We start from the raw sequence: 17,229 nt of genomic DNA, 5'->3' as shown, positions 1-17,229 counted from the left end.
CAACAGTACACATATGGAATATGTTTTCCAAGCATCCAATATCCCAGTTATTAAAGAAGGGTTTCCTGTCAACCAACAAGAAAGTAATCCTTGTAATCCTTAGGTGGACTGAGAAAAGGCATTATTCTCGTTCCCAATTTTATGTTGTAATTGCCCAGAAGAATGAACACACAAAAGGGTAATTTAATTCTTGAAGAGTGGATTTAGTCCACATGATGAAGAAGTATAACAAGCCCACAAACAGCATGCGAGCAACTGGAGACACTGCTGTCCAGGCAGGAATCCAAGTCAGAATCCTCACTTAACAACAGTAGAAACCAGAGCAACAGGATGCGAGCATTCATCATATTCACAAGAAAACATGTCAGTAAAGAAATACGTACATGTAAATGAAGGAACAATAGCATACAGAATGCATGCCACCAACACAACAGTTGGTAAGAGCTTTTTATTCCATTGGACATTTCCTGGTAGGCTGGCACCCTTGGATGCAAGTTTTCAAAGCTCAATGCCATTCCTGGTGCATCTCTCACTTTCCCCAGCTCTCCAAGGTTAAACAGGCATGAGGAAGCTTCAAGAGAGAGAAAGAGAGGGAAGGTAGGAAAAAAGCTATCAGTGAGGGAGGAGAGAGAGAGAGGAACGAAGAGAGAGTGAGAGGGAATGTTCTGCGTTTCCTATGGCACTTTTTCATCCTAAGAGTCTTCCCCCAGTTCTCACTTGTGTGTCACCCATGTGTGAAAGACAGAATAGTTGTAAGAGAAAACACTGTGAAGGAACAAGTGGATGGACAATCATCTGTGCCATTTTACTCCCAGCTCATCTCCACCCCCATTCCCAAAACTGGATGAGAAAGAGTGGTATAAAGTTGTGTAAATTACAACTTCTGCATGCTCATCCATTTTTAGATGACAGTACTTTCATCATATACTTCTTCTTCCTGTGCATTTCCATTGAGACACCAACAGAAAACTTGGTTTACTGAAAATTGTACTGAATAAAACATCAGACCGAGGACTACTGGGTTTTCACATGCCTGTATTTTTATTTGTTTATTTTCTCAGTTGTATATAGCGTGGACTAGACTGAAATGGTATCTGGGCATTTTACATAAAAACAGTTACAAATATGTTAGCACTATTAATTTTAATGCACTACATTTGGTGAAGGATTTCAAGTTGCAAATGCTATTTCTTCAAGGCAGTTTATTTTATCAGTTTGAAAAACTATGTCTATCTGTGTAATCCTATGCATTTAAAAAGCAGTGATCGTTGTCCCCGGTAATATTGGCACACATGGTACTATGAAGATTTCTCTGTTAGAGCATATGCCAGGGGGGGCAACATGTGCCCACAACAAGGGAAACAAGAATGGCAACAAGCAGGGGAGCAGTCCTTCCAGAGAAGCAGTAGAGATAAGTCCTTTGGGCACCATAGCAGTCCCTCTGACAGAGTCCAGCTATAGGTCAAGACGTGCCTGATTTTAGTGGGGTCACAGACCCAATATATAGTCAAATATGCCTTTGAAGTGGAGGAAAACTTCAAAGAGTGGTTCTGAAGTGTACCCAGTTCCCCTTTCAACCCAGTACTGTCTGCCAGAAGATCTGTGGGGACTATCGGTCCTTTGTGTGAGGTCAGATCACTAGCCTTTGCAGTGTAATGGGGAGCCACTCCACCCTTCCTTCCCAGGAAGACCCATCAGTATGCAGATGAATGCAGATGCAGCTGAGTGTTTTGTGTTTATGGCTGTCTGAGTGGAATCCACAAGGGGAGCTGTCAACCAGCACTGATCAGACGTAGATTTCTAGGCAGGCTATTAGGCACAGAGAGCAGTAAGTGCAAAGAAATGCCTACTTGCTAAAAGTGGCACTTCTAAAAAAAGTAATGTTTAATCCAGTTTCACCACTAAGCAGGTTTTCTCAGTACCACTCCAGCCATACCAAACATGACAATGCCACTTCTCTCAGATCAGAAATTACCACTTAAAAGCATTCAGGAAAATTTCTAATGGCTTCACAGTAGTGAAAAACGACACTAGGAGTTTTTCACTACCAGGACGTGTAAAGCTTACAAGTACAAGTCCTGCCTTTTATTTACATAGCACCCTGCCCTGTGGGCTACCCAGGGCCTACCTTAGGAGTGGCTTATATGTAATCAAAGGGGACTTTTAGGGCTTGGCAAATAGTTTTAAATGCCAAGTCGAAGTGACAGGGCAGTGAAACTGCACACATGCCTTGCAATGACAGGCCTGAGTCATGTTTAAGGGGCTACTTATGTGGGTGGCACAATCAGCGCTGCAGGCCCACTAGTAGCATTTAATTTATAAGCCCAGGACACTTGTAGTGCACTTTACTAAGGACTTATACGTAAATTAAATATGCTAATTGGATGTGAGCCAATGTTACCATATTTAGGGGCAAAAGCACAAGCACTTTAGCATTGGTCAGCAGTGGTAAAGTGCAGAGAGTACTAAAACCAGGAACATTAGATCAGAAAAATGGAGGGGGCAGGCAAAACATTGGGGGAAGCCCAACCTAAGGCTGTCAGGTCTAAGATGTGTCCTCCCCAGCTGAAAGTGGAGATAGCTACCCAACCCTTTGGGAGCGCTCTTCACTAAGGTGGAAGAATCTGGAGAGACCATCAGCATTGGCGTGATCAGTCACCAGGCGATGCTCCACAGTAAAGTCCATTCCCAGTAGGGAGATGGACCACCTCAAGAGTTTAGGAATTTCACTCCTCAATCTTGGCCTGGAGGGACTGCACCTTGCCACTACCTACCAGGTGTCTCAATAATACCACACAACCCTTACCAATCCAGCACTTGCTGGTCTTGATTGTCAGGCCTTCCCGTATGCGGGGCCTCAAGCCACCTCATGGAGGTGATGCAGGTGTTCCTCCCAGATGGATCTGTAGACAGCAATATCATCTAAGTAGGCGGCACAAAAAAGCCTCCTTGCCAGCCAGAACACTGTTAAACAACCATTTGAAGGTAGCTGGGGCATTATTCAAACCGAAAGGACATCACCCGGAATTGGTAATGGCCCTCAGGGGTTGAGAATGCCCACCTCTCTTTTGCTCCCTCAGTCAGGGCGATGTGCTGGTACCCTGATGTTAAATCAAAGGTACTGAGGAATTTGGCAGCACCTAGCCTGATAATAAGCCAATTGGGTATGAGACAATGTTACCATGTTTAAGGGAGAGAGCCAAGCACTTTGGCACTGGTCAGCAGTGATAAAGTGTGTAGAGTCCTGAAACCAGCAGGAATTAGATGAGAAAAATGGAGGGAGGGAGACAAAATGCTGGGGGAAGACCACCCCAAGGCCTAACACTTAACACCAACATTAGGTCTAACACTTGCCCTTACTTTTCCTCTTTCTCACTGCTTCCTCCTTGCTTCCCACCCCCTTTTTGTGTGCCTTCTTCTTGCTTTCCCCCATTTTCACTTGATCCTCCTTGGTTTTCCCCCCATTGCCACTCTTGCCTGCTGCCTGTTATTTCCCGCCTCCCAGCGAACCCTGCCCACTATCTCCCAGCACCCACCTTACTCCCAGGACCAACTTAATGTAGGTCGCAGCGCAACCCCATTGAGCAGGTCCCAGGCCCAGCTCTCCACGTGCTGCTGTATCGATCTTGCTCGTGTCTACTCTTTGCTTTCCCATCCTTTTGTTTGGGTTATGTCCTTGCTATCCCCTCATTCTCACTCCTTTCTCCTTAATTCCCCCCATCATTTCTTTGGGTGCCCTTTCCTTGCTTTCCTCTAGTTTCACTGCTTTCTCCCTGTTTTTTGTGTGCCCTCTCCTTGCTTTTTCCTTGTTTTCACTGTTTTCCCCTTGCTTTTGCCTCCATTTTTTGTGTATCTTCTGCCTGCTTTTCCCTCTTTCTCACTGCTTTCTCTTTGCTTTCCCCCCATTTTTTGTGTGCCTTCTCCTTGCTTTTCTGTTGTTCTCACTGCTTTCTCCTTGCTTTCCCCCCATTTTTTGTGTGCCTTCTCTTTTCCCAAGCTTTCACTGCGTTCATCTGGGACCTACAAGTGCCTGGGTACCCTGTCAGGTGATTAGCCATCCTTTATAAATCCTGCTTGATTGATTGACTGATTGATTGATTGAATTTCTGCAAAGTCCTTTCTTTGAGGGCAAAGTTGTTTGATCCCTGTCCAGGTCTCCATTAATTGTGAGAGATGGAGTTCATCACCTGCTCGCTCAGGTTCTTTCAACCGCTTTCTGCATCTCTTACTCCACACTGTGTGACCTAACAGCACAACAACAATTCATTTATCAGAACCCTCGGTTTTCTCAAAGCTACTACTCATGGCAAGTAGACCTGACATACATTCTGAAAAGTCTGGCCATTTATAACAGCCTCAAAACATACATACAAACCTATACACTGGCCCACATTGAGGCTAATATGGTAATACAATGATGAATCAGGACCATGGAGGTATGAAAAAGATGAATACGTGAATCTAAAACGAAACAGAAGTCCACAAAAATGACCAACCTTTAACAAAATGTCCCCCAACATATTGCACTAATAAACTGATTGAATTTTAAGTTGAATGTGCAGTGACATAATCGATCTTTCACGGTTGGATACGCCGTAGGAAGCTTAAAACCATTGCTTGAATTGAAAAACAGATGCTTATTTGCGTGTGGTTGTTTGTTGCAGTTGTACCCCCTAAGGGGACCTTCCTGGAGGAGAGCACAATGCTTCTTGCCCTTTTTACATATCTTTTTGATTTCGTGAATTATGAAATTGAAACCACAGCAGTGGCAGTCAGCCAAGGTAGCGTTCATCTACGTATTGAATGCTATAGACAAGTACTCGATAACCAACCCACACCAGATGCCTGTCTGCTAGATTTCCAAGCAGAACGGAAAGAGCACCTAGTCTCTGTGCATATTTAAACACACAGACGCAGACATGTAGCAGAAAATCCGAAAGTAGGCAATCTACAAATCAACAATGTCCAACTGCATCCGAAAAACTAGCATTGTCAAACCAATATTTTTGGTTTTAAGAAGCCCACACATATAATCTCGGGCTTTAACAAATGCTATTTGCATTTGTTGAGTGCACAAATGCTGTTTATCTTATTAAAGCCTGTCTTACTGGCTTTGTCAGGGCATAATGCATATTGGAGTTAAATAAGTGAACAGAGCAAACAGCGTGATGAATGAGTATAATTTTCTGTTGTAAAGTAGACCATTGTGCATTTTAATGGAAAAACTTCGTCCAAGGTGGAATGAATGATCAAACAGCCAACAGAATGAGGGGGCAAAGTAATACTGCTCTGGGCGAAGCCAAAGCCCACTCTGTTTATTTTAAAAGATTGTTAATACTGCGTCTTGCAGATGGCTGTGCTGTCAAGTCAGAACAAGCCAGAAGACTACAAATTGTGTGGAGCACATTTTGCTACCACGTCTTGGTTTAGGAAAGAGGTTCAGTCACATCTTTGCATGCATGATACAAGTTAGCTCAATGTGGACACATTGGTTTTCAGTATTAACCACATCATAAAATAGATGTGCTCCTCTCAGTATTTTCAGATGTCTTTTTCCTTCGTCTTTTCTCTTCCTTAACATGCTGTGTGGTGTTTCCCAGCATGTTCGCAACCCTGCTTTCATCTTCTTGTGACATGGTGCCACATTTTCGATGGCAGCCTATCACAGAGTTATTCCACCTAACATGGTGGAAGATCAGACACTCTAGATCGCGTTGTAGATCTAGCACTATTTATGACAGTGTCCTCAGCGCATGGGTTAGGTTAAGTTAAAGGAATTTAATCCATTGAAGCAATCACTAATTCAACATCCACCTCATGCTAGTGGAAGTGCAGTCCAAAACTTTGTCACTTTTATTGTAGATTGTCTATTAACGTGTTCCTCTAAACCTGATTGTTAGTGAGTATTGTTCTATGTATACAGCTGTTTACTTACAATTTCTCTTTGAGTAATGACACAACAGATAGATTTTCTTGTGCAATGATGTAAAGAGATATAGGGCCTCATTCTGACTTTGGCGGGCGGCGGAGGCCGCCCGCCAAAGTACCGACGTCAGAATACCGCTGCGCGGTCAAAAGACCGCCGCGGTAATTCTGAGTTTCCCGCTGGGCTGGCGGGCGACCGCCAGAAGGCCGCCCGCCAGCCCAGCGGGAAACCCCCTTCCATGAGGATGCCGGCTCCAAATGGAGCCGGCGGAGTGGAAGGGGTGCGACGGGTGCAGTTGCACCCGTCGCGATTTTCAGTGTCTGCTTGGCAGACACTGAAAATCTTGGTGGGGCCCTGTTAGGGGGCCCCTGCAGTGCCCATGCCAGTGGCATGGGCACTGCAGGGGCCCCCAGGGGCCCCACGACACCCGTTACCACCAGCCAGGTTCTGGCGGTCAAAACTGCCAGAGCCAGGCTGGCGGTAAGGGGGTCGGAATCCGCATGGCGGCGCTGCCTGCAGCGCCGCCATGGAGGATTCCCCAGGGCAGCGGGAAACCGGCGGGACACCGCCGGTTTTCCGTTTCTGACCGCGGCGGTACCGCCGCGGTCAGAATGCCCATGGATGCACCGCCAGCCTGTTGGCGGTGCATCCGCGGTCGTTGGCCTGGAGGTAGCCTACCGCCAGGGTCAGAATGACCCCCATAGACTTAATATTCATCGATTTTGTTTTACACTACATTAAAACAGAAACAAATGAAATAGTCCTTATTAATTTTCTTTGAACAATGCGAGCTTCAGGTAACACCTTTTGTGAATTATATGGTTACACTGCCCTTTGAGCCCCCGATTGCTCCAGTGGACAATGAATGGCTCGGATTATGGCAGTAAAACATATGAAAATGAATGTGAAAGTAAAAGATTGAATTGTTAGCCCTTGAAATCCTTTTTCACCTGGAACCTATTGGGCCATGAGGGATGTTTGTGCTGGCGCGCCTTGTCCTTAGTAAGTAAACTTCCAAGGGGACGCGTATAGGTCGATGAATCTTTTGGATAACATAGGGTATCCGAGTCAAGTATAGCAAGTAAAAGAAAACTTCAACAATTCAATAAGTGATCAACTCGAATATCCATGAACTAATTTAGCCAGAAAAACCACTATGACTCATATAAAAGTTAGTTCTGTTTATTCCCTATTAGTTACAACTCTATTCATAAAACTTTTATTCAACCATATCATGATTACCAATTTACTTTATTATCAACATAAGCCATAAATTCTCATCACTTGTTAATATGCAATCAACGTTAAACAAGCAAATAGCAATTCATAATATATATTGAATGATTCAGCAATATAAGTCAGTCAATCTACGTCACCCTAAGTCACCCTTGTCAGCCTACCTATCTCCGAATTAGCATCAGCATGTGGGTCTTCATGCTAAAACAATTTAGTGAAAAAACATTAATTTGGAAATAATTTATCTAAGAGAGAAAACGTTTTAAACAGCGCAGTTGGTACCTAGAAAGAAAAGTATTCATTAGTCAGTCAGGTTAAAGCTACCTATCCAAGATAGATCAGCAACGAGTCACCTTCGTCTCCGGGTCATTAGTCATCAGTAAGGCTCAGGCTCACAGAAGCAAGCCCCCAGGTTTTCAGCTCTTCGGACAGCGTCTCCTGACGTCATCAACTTTCGCCTCTCCGTTCTGATTTTTCCCTTCATATCATGACTTTTTATTAGGGTTTCTCAGTCCGTCCCACAAATTGCCCATTGGTCAACCTTATCAGGGGTTATGACTCTGACCTATAATTTTTGTTTACCACTTGTCTATGTTATTTTGAAAGTCAAGTTCCATTAACATGATTGGTTCTTCTGTCGATGAGAACATCATCTGGTTCTTCAGGTAAAATAATTGTTGCTCCCAGCTCTTAGTCTGTAGTTCCATTGTTCAAGGCCTGGGAAAGTACATTTAGCCTACTCTACACATAATTGTATCAATTTGTTCTGATCGTCTCCTGTCCGCTGGTGAGTTTGCATTTTTCGCTTAGCAGAGCTCATAGTTGAACTTCGTTCAGTTCAAGGTTCTTCTCTCCAGTTCCAGTCTGCGGCAGCTCATCACGTCTCCATGTTTAAGCAGGCAAGGCCTAGAGCTGACTAGGCCTCTGGCTAAACTAAGAACATATGGCATTATGAAACATAGATTATATAGTTAATTATGATATATTAATACAAACTTTAAAACATTTCACAGTATTTAGTACTTTTAGCACAGATGGTGACCACTCCCCGTGGGCACATTTTGCACATTACACGTTATTTCATTTATTAATATCGTTCTTTTCATTAGTATGTATACGCAAGTCATTAGCATATTCTCATATTACCATATCTACTCCAACAGTCTCTCCTCTGATGACTAAATGTATCATCACACCTTTCTCATCAAGCATTTACAAGTTACTTTCAGTCACATTTTGATTTCTCCCGTTTCTGTCTTCCCTATAGATTCTTCTTCTGGGCCTTCTTTCCCACCTTTGTCTATTCTCAGCTCTTTTTAATTTAATTATGTGCCATAATTTGCATGCCCCCCATAATCCTAATATAATAGTAATCACAATTAATATTCCTTGAACGATTTTCCACAATATCCCAACCCAAATTTGACTAAACCAATTTCCAAGTGTCGCAAATCCTTTTCCCACCTTTTCCCAAACTCCTGGTTCTTTCAACACTTTTAAATCCTTACTCGCATTAGTTAAGTTAGTAAGTAGTTATTTTACTTCTTTCTCATTTGCAGGAATATAAGAGCAACAATGTTTCTCATTAATCATTTTGCAGACTCCTCTGTCTTTCGCCAATATTATGTCTAAAGCAAGCCTGTTTTGAAGCGTCATAGCTCTATTCGCAGCTAATTCAGTGCTTAATAATAATGTAGCTCCTGTAAAGTTAGTTAGCATATTATCCACTATAGTTGACAACTTTCGAATCTTGTTCGCATTTAATATAATTCCTACTGAAGGAATTACTGCTCCAAATATATCCCGTACTATTGCAGAGGCTGTTTCTCTTCTTTGTCTCATTTGGTGTAACTCAGTCATTTTCGATATTTTCTTCAAATCATCTATTTGATAGATTTTAGGGGATACTATCCCCAAATAACATGTCCCATACCCTCCCTTAGGGAGACGGTAATAAGCATTAAGTCCACAAATGTAATAGATCCCAGGAATCACAGGGTCAGCACCATTTAACATAAACGTCCATTTACTCTGAAACAAAAACACATGCCTACATTCACTCGTTCCCACAAATAAAGTGTGAATGCGTGACTTTGGCCTATATATACAGAGCTTTCCTATGTGTAATGCATCTAAAGCTAGCTTCCCTTGTGTTTTTATAGCAGTATAAGCATAATCATTTTTATAAGTCCTTTTGTCTAACCCTTTTTCTAAATTTTTTTTTAATGCTTTTCTCCTATCGTCAGTATGCCCAATAAAACTCTTTTCCATGGGAGTTAATAAGCAAGTCAAATTATTACGATGTGCGTAAGCTGTGCCAAATGTTAGTGTAGGCTCAAAGAATCCTCTAACTAATACTATATCGTGATCCTTAGCTATCTTACTCAGATATCTAAGTATAGGGCCGAAGGAAAATACCACATCATAATTAGAATAAAAGTATTGAATGTACTCCTGATTATAGAAGCGTGTTAGTAACAAACTACAGGTTATGCCATAGGTCAAATGTAGACTATGATAAGTAACCCCTCCTTCTACGGATGAAGGTATTTGTGTACACACAAGACAATCCTTTGCATCCATCATTTCCACATATTCACTCAATAGATGATAAAAGACATTAGGGGCCAGATGTATGAATCTGGCCCAGTGCGATTTGGTAATTGCGATTTTTAAGAAACCGCAATTACCAAATCGCAAAGGGCCATGTATCACATTTGCGATTCGGTAATTGCGATTTCTTAAAAATCGCAAATACAATTACCGAATCGCAAATAGCGATACAGGTCCCATTCGCAGCTATGGGCCTACTGGCCCATAGCTGCAAATTTTTTGCATTTTCGCAAATTGCGATTTCTGAAACAGAAATCACAATTTGGGAAAAGCAAAGGGCCAGGGTGCTGGGGGCCTAAGGCCCCCTCTCCTGCACCCCATTTTTTGTTTTCCACATGTAAAGTACACACATGCCAAAAGGGCATGTGTGCTTTACCTATTAAATTTAAAAATGCAGTTTTACTGCATTTTTTAATTTTGCACCAGGTTACCACCTGGTTGCAGGTCATGGTATTTTGCACTTGCAAAATACCATTCTGACAAAAATCACAATTTGCGATTTTTTGCAGAATTGCATTGCGACCTGGATTTTGCTAATCACAAATTGCGATTCGCAAAATCCAGGTCGCAACGCAGAAAATCGCAATCTTTGCGATTTTCTGTTTTTCTGTTTTTGGTCTGCAAATGCATTTGATGCATTGCAGACCCTGATTTTGCATTCGCAAACGGCCGATTTCGCTGTTTGCGAGTGCAAAATCAGATGATACATCTGGCCCTAGAAGACAATTCTCCCCTTACGTTAGTATAATCATGCAAATATTACTCATCTAATTGGAACCTTTCTATAGCTGTTAGTGTAGTAGTTTCATGCACAGATGTATCTCTCATTTCCTTCATCTCATGAATTGTCATACACACAATCATTATTACAAACAATACTCCACACACAATCGCCATACCTACACTCAAATATCTACAATACCTAATATGTCTTGCGTTATTATCTAAATTAGCCATGATCTGTAAAGAATCAGAAAGCAGAATTTTCAACTCCTAATTAATATGCAACACAAAAATCAAAAAATCAAAAAAAGAATTCTCTCTTCGCACTTTTAACTTCACACGACAAGACCCCTTTTTTCCTTTGTCAAAATCGGTTAGCAGCTGGTCAATTCCAGGTTTTAAGTGTCATATCAGGCTATCAATGTCTTTTCCGGTAAGTTATTTCAATCAACACAGTCTATCTTTTCTTTCCCTTCAGGTTGCATCAAAATACTGATTTGGAACTTCTCTGTCGAAACAAAAGGACATAAATTTGTTTTGCCAATCACTTGTTGCAACGTGTGCCCTCTCTGGCCCTGCGTATTTTCGACTTGCCATGCTCTTCCTTTTAAACCTTCTTTCCTCTGTCAATTCTCCATCACTCAGTTCATCTTTCCTTGTGGTGTCTTGTTCTTCCTCTATTGTTTCATTTATCACCGTCTTTCTTCTAGCCTATCTGAGATTCAGGCCAATTATCCCCTTTTCTTATCCCTTCTGTCAGTCATCTATTCAAGATAGGACTTTTCTCCTTTACCTTGTCTGGCGTACCTTCTCTTGATGGACCTGCAACGGGTTCAGGAGGAGTCAGGTCACCTTTGCTTTGACCTGCCTCAACTCTTTTCCCCTCAGGCTCTGGCACTGAGTCTCCTTGCTTTTTGGACCCCCTAGTTTGCGTTAATACTTCTCCTGTACATGGGTTTTTTTATACGTTTTTTCTACATTGTCTGTACGTTGTGCTTCTTGATTCTCCACACCCTCGTCTCTTACTGGGGTGATTGATCCTTCTTCCTTTCTGGGTCCACCTCTGGCTCAACTTGTTCTGGCTCTGATTAAAGCAAAATTATTCGTTTCGCTGCTGCTGGTGTTCTCAGCATCACTTCTTCATGATCCTGGGGACTCACCACCTTTTTTGTATGGCTTGCATGTATCCAATTAGGTAATCCTGCGCACTCTACAGCTGTGGTAGTTGTCAACACCACTTGGTACGGACCTCTCCAACGTGGTTCTAGGCAGGTTTTTCGCACATGCTTTTTGATCACGACCCTGTCTCCGGCTCTCAAGTTGTGGCCTGGATCATGGATAGGTGGCAGAGTAACAGCTTGTACCTGCTAAGAAAAATATCCAACCACATCAGCTAGACCCTTGCAGTAGTCTAACACCATATCATCTGTGATATTGACAAAAGCATTGGCTGGTATTGCTGGTAGTCTCATTGCTCTTCCCATGAGAATCTCATGTGGGGATAACCCTGTCTTCTTGTCAGGTACATTTCTCATTGACATCAACACTAAAGGTAATGCATATGGCCACTGCAAATTTGTGGCAGCACACATTTTGGCAATTCTTGACTTCAGGGTACCATTCATTTGTTCTACCAATCCTGATGCTTCTGGTCGATAGCTGCAATGTAGCTTCTGTTCAATGTTTAGTGCTGCACATAGGAGTTTGATCACCTCGTTATTGAAGTGCGTTCCCCTATCTGATTCTAAAGAGATTGTAAATCCGAACCTGGGTATCAGCTCTCTAAGCAATAACTTTGCTACTGTGAGACTGCCATTCCTGCATGTGGGGTATGCTTCAATCCAATGACTAAACACGCACACAATCACCAACACGTACTTCAACCTGCCACATCCAGGTATCTCAATGAAATCCAATTGCATTCTGCTGAATGGTCCTGCTGCTCTTCCAATGTGGCTCAAGTTTACCACTGTCCCCTTCCCCACGTTCAATTGCTGACAGATTACACATCTATGGCACACTGCCTCAGCTGCTTGTCTAAATTTCGGATTGAACCAATCAACCTTGAACAATCTAATCATGGCATCCCTTCCAATGTGTGCCTGCCCATGGTAGTACCGAGCCATCTGAGACAACAGACAATTCGGTAACACCTTCTGACCCTCCTCAGATACCCAGATCTCATCAGGTCTTTGTACACATTTCAACTTGATCCATATCTTTTTCTCTTCCTTGTCTACATTTTCCTGCAATGTTTTCAATTCCTCTAAAATTTGCACAACTGGTCTCTTCTTCTTGCATTCGTTCCCAATTATCCTTGAACGATATACAGTTCAGGGCACAAAATCTTGCTACCTGATCCGCATACCCATTTCCCAAGGAAATGTAGTCTGGTGTTTTCTGATGTGCACTGCATTTTACTACAGCAATTTCTTAAGGCAACTGTATTGCATACAACAACTCTTTTATATTGTCACCATTTCGTATTGGGGTTCCAGAGGAGGTCATGAACCCTCTTTGTAACCACAATTGACCAAAATCATGCACAAGTCCGAATCCATATTGGCTATCTATGTATATTGTCACTCGCAGCCTGGTAGAGACATAACATGCTCTAGTGAGAGCCACCCATTCTGCCACTTGTGCTGAATATACACCAGGAAGCCAAGATGCCTCCAGTGTTCCTGTAACTGTACACACAGCATATCCTGCTCTCAATGTACCTGTCACATCGCTAAGGCATGAACCATCAACAAAAACTATTTGACCATTATCTTCCAGTCGAGTGTCTCTAATATCAGGTCTAGGTTTTGTACAGAGGTCTATTACCTCAAGACAATCATGCTCTATGTCTTCCTCTTTTTCAACTTCGAAAGTATCACTTCGCAGTAGTGTTGCTGGATTTAAAACTGTACATCTTTTCAAAGTAATATTTGGAGCTCCCAATATGCTCGTCTCATACCTTGTCAGTCGTGCCCCCATCAAATGTTGGGTTTTTGTTTTTGTCAGCAAAATTTCAACTGAATGTGGCACCATTACCGTCACTGGGTATCCCATGATTACCCCTTCACATTCGGAAAGACTTTGACCAACTGCGGCTACTGCTCGCAGACAACCTGGTAAATCTGCTGCAACTGAGTCCAAGGTAGCTGAAAAATAGGCTACTGGGTGATAAGCACCTCCTTGGACCTGTGTCAAGACAGACAAAGAACAAGCATCACGTTCATGACAAAACAATGTGAAAGGCTTTGTGTAATCAGGCATTCCCAATGCTGGAGCTCTGCACAGACGCTCTCTCAATTCAGTGAAAGCCCTCATCTGATCTTCATCTAGAGTAATAGGATCTGTAACTCCCTTATGAGTCAACAGTTGCAAGGGCTTGGCAATCTCAGAAAAATTTGGAATCCATTGTCTACAGTATCCTACCATTCCCAAGAACATGTGCACATCTTTCTGGGAAGTCGGTGGATTTCTCTGCAGTATCATTGTAATCCTCTCTCTGGAAATTTTCCTCAACCCTTTCTCAATCTGATGACCCAAGTATTTGACAGACTTCTGACAGTATTGCAATTTTGCAGGTGAGACTTTATGATCGAAGTCCCCCAGATGATTAAGTAGGACAATCGAATCATGTTTAAACTCTTCCCTCGTTCTGTATGCAATCAATAAGTCATCAACGTACTGTACAAGAGTCAATTGGAAGGGCCATTCCAATGACTCCAAATTCTTTTTCAAAATCTGGTTAAACAAGGATGGTGACTCCGTATACCCTCGTGGAAGCCTGCACCAGCTGTAGACCTTATCTAAAAATTTGAAACTGAAAAGAAACTGACTATCCTCGTGAAGTGGTACTGAAAAGAACGCTTGTGACAGATCGACTACTGTGAACCACTCTGCCTCACATGGAATCTGAAACAGTATCACTGCTGGATTGGGCACAACCAGGCAACATTTAACCACCATGTCATTCACTTTCCGCAAATCCTGCACAATTCGCACTTTTCCACAAGGCTTTTTCAATCCCATTGTAGGTGAATTACATGGACTGCTCAACACTTCCTTCAAAAAACCCTGCTTTAAGAAATCCCCAATTATTTGTGCCACTTTCATTAACACATCCTGTGGCATATTGTACTCTGGAAGTTTCGGAAACTCAACATTCGGCTTTAAAGTGATTTTAATTGGCTCCACACCTTTGATCAACCCTACTTCCTTTCCCGTCAAATCCCAAACTTCCTTCTTCACTGTTCCCTGTAAATCCCCATGCAATTCCTCCAAAGTAAACATTGGAAAAATCTCAATCAAAGGGTACTCTTCAAATGTGTTATTAAGAACCATAGCCAATGCCTGCTCTTCCTCATCCTCACTATTTGTCTGGACTTCTATTCCTGCATCTGTACAATTTATGGAGCATTTGGTCTTGCACAATAAGTCTCTACCTAACAAGGATACAGGACTTGAGTTGCATACCACAAATCTATGCAGTCCGGTATAGTTTCCAATTTCAATCTGTACTGGTTCTGTGATAGGATTCGTTAATTGCCTATTCTCCACTCTCACAACCTGCACTGTCCTTCCAGAAAGAGGTAAATCCGGTACTTCTATACGCCTTACTGTAGAGTGTGTAGCTCCAGTGTCGACCAAGAATGACACTTTATGTCCCATTACCTTTCCCTTCACAAATGGCCCTCTCTGATCTACCTCTAGAGATGCAGCAAGTATGCAAGCTCCTTCATCCAAACTGTCACTCATTCATTCTTCATTTATTTCATCCTCACTATGGAATGGGAATTGGTGTACTGTATTGTTACTGTTATCTGGTCTCTGACCATTGACCTATTGAGTAAGCATAACCTGTTGCTGCTCCATCGGAGCTTGCGGTATATGCATTTGCTGTCTAGACACCATAGAAATCTGCTGCTGTACCAGTGCCACAGGAGTAAATTGTGCTCGTGGCACCTGCATCTGTTGAACTGGTAAAATGTTTTGACCTCGAGTTTGAACATTCAGGACTTGGCCCCTCACTCTGGGGACTCTAACGGGTTGTACTGGACTGACATCACCTTGCTGAATCATTCCTTCCTGCACCTCCGGCACTCCCACTTCCAGTGTCCCACGTTTCCGCACAGGTGACATGGCAACATTCTTTTCATCCCGTGCATGTCATTCTGAACAACCACTGTATTCAGATCCTGACCACGCATCACATCCATACCAGGTCCTCTACCCCTTGCTTGAGGCTGAGACGTGATAGCTCTCTGTTGCAGCGGCATCAGTGGCACTAAAGCTCCTTGCACTCCTGATTGTGCTGCCTTAATCTGCATTACCATTGCCATTTCCTTCAACTTATTTTGCTTTAGCTCAATCTCATCATTACAGTATTTGGCAAACCGCAACACCTCATTATTCGGCTTTGCCTGGCAACAAATCAAATGATTCTTACTCATCTGTCCTACTGCAGGTCTTAACCCTTCAACAAACCTAAATACGAAATGCAACATGTCATTTGGTTCGACTGCTTCCTTGCCACTGTACTCCTTGAAAGCCTTTAGCAATCTTTCATAGTAGGCATGTATTGACTCTTTGGTTTCCTGAATCGTCCTGTCAATTCTCTGCCAATCAATGTTTTTCGGGGAAATCTTAGTTTTGAGAAACTCAATCACCTTATAATAATTTTTCATTACCTCAGGTGACGGTGCGCCTGTAATCTTATGCCTCTCGGTTTCACTCGTTGGCCAGTCCACTGCTCTTTTACATTCGACCCATAAGTCAGCTGGTACAACTATCTCAAACAAGGTATTCAAGTCTTCCCACAAACATTTGGAAAGTTTCACAAACCTCTCTGTCTGTTGGTACCACTCATCCGGCTTTTCTCTCAATTTAGGGTAATCATTGGTAAAAGACAATAAATCACTTCGATGCCAAGGAACATGAACAAATTACCCTCCTGGAATTTCCCTCATTGGTAGCATTTTAACCGTTTCTCCTTTCTCTACTCTGTTTCCCCTTCTGAGTCCCGTTTCCGTCCATCTTTCCTTTTCACCCATCTGCCTTCCCACTTCTCTAGTGCTCCCCAAATTTGCACACTCTGCAGTAAGTCTCTTAGATGTGCTTTCATTCCTGCTGATCTTATGTGTTCGAAATCTTTTGCCTCGAAATCTAATCTGTAGCTTCGTCTCAAATGTTTTGTTGCCTTAAGATCAATGTCATATTTTTCTGCTACTTCTGCTAATTTCTGGTTTATTTTTCCCCCTTCCTTTGTAATCCTCTGACACAAATACCTTAGCTCTTCTTCAGTATAGGATTCTAGCCTATTCAATCCCATTGTTCCTTCGACCAATTCATTTGCCTCGATATATAGTCCTACTCAATTCAGTTGCTGTCCCCTGCTTGAGGCACCTTGCAGAGAATTCAAACTATCCAACCAACTAGTTAACTGCTTTGCTGTTAACCCTTGTAATTAAATGTTACTCGCATTAGTCGCTAACAGCTGCTGTTTCCCTGTCCCTACAGCTTGTGGTGCCAAAAGTCTCATAGTCTGATTTGCATCTGGTAGTGCCACTAGAGGACTAAATCCCACAGGAGATTTAGGCTCACGTGGACAAGTACTTGGTGTTGTACTAAGTCTCCCGGTCTTCGTCTCATCAAACTCTGTGATATCTCTGCCTGTTCTCCTGTTTCTGATTTCTTCTGGGCATATAAGGGTACCACTGGGCCAACAGTAATCGGCA

The sequence above is a fragment of the Pleurodeles waltl genome, chromosome 4_2 (assembly GCF_031143425.1).
Source record: "Pleurodeles waltl isolate 20211129_DDA chromosome 4_2, aPleWal1.hap1.20221129, whole genome shotgun sequence".
NCBI lineage: Eukaryota > Metazoa > Chordata > Amphibia > Caudata > Salamandridae > Pleurodeles > Pleurodeles waltl.
Note: the sequence above shows the minus strand (reverse complement) of the source record.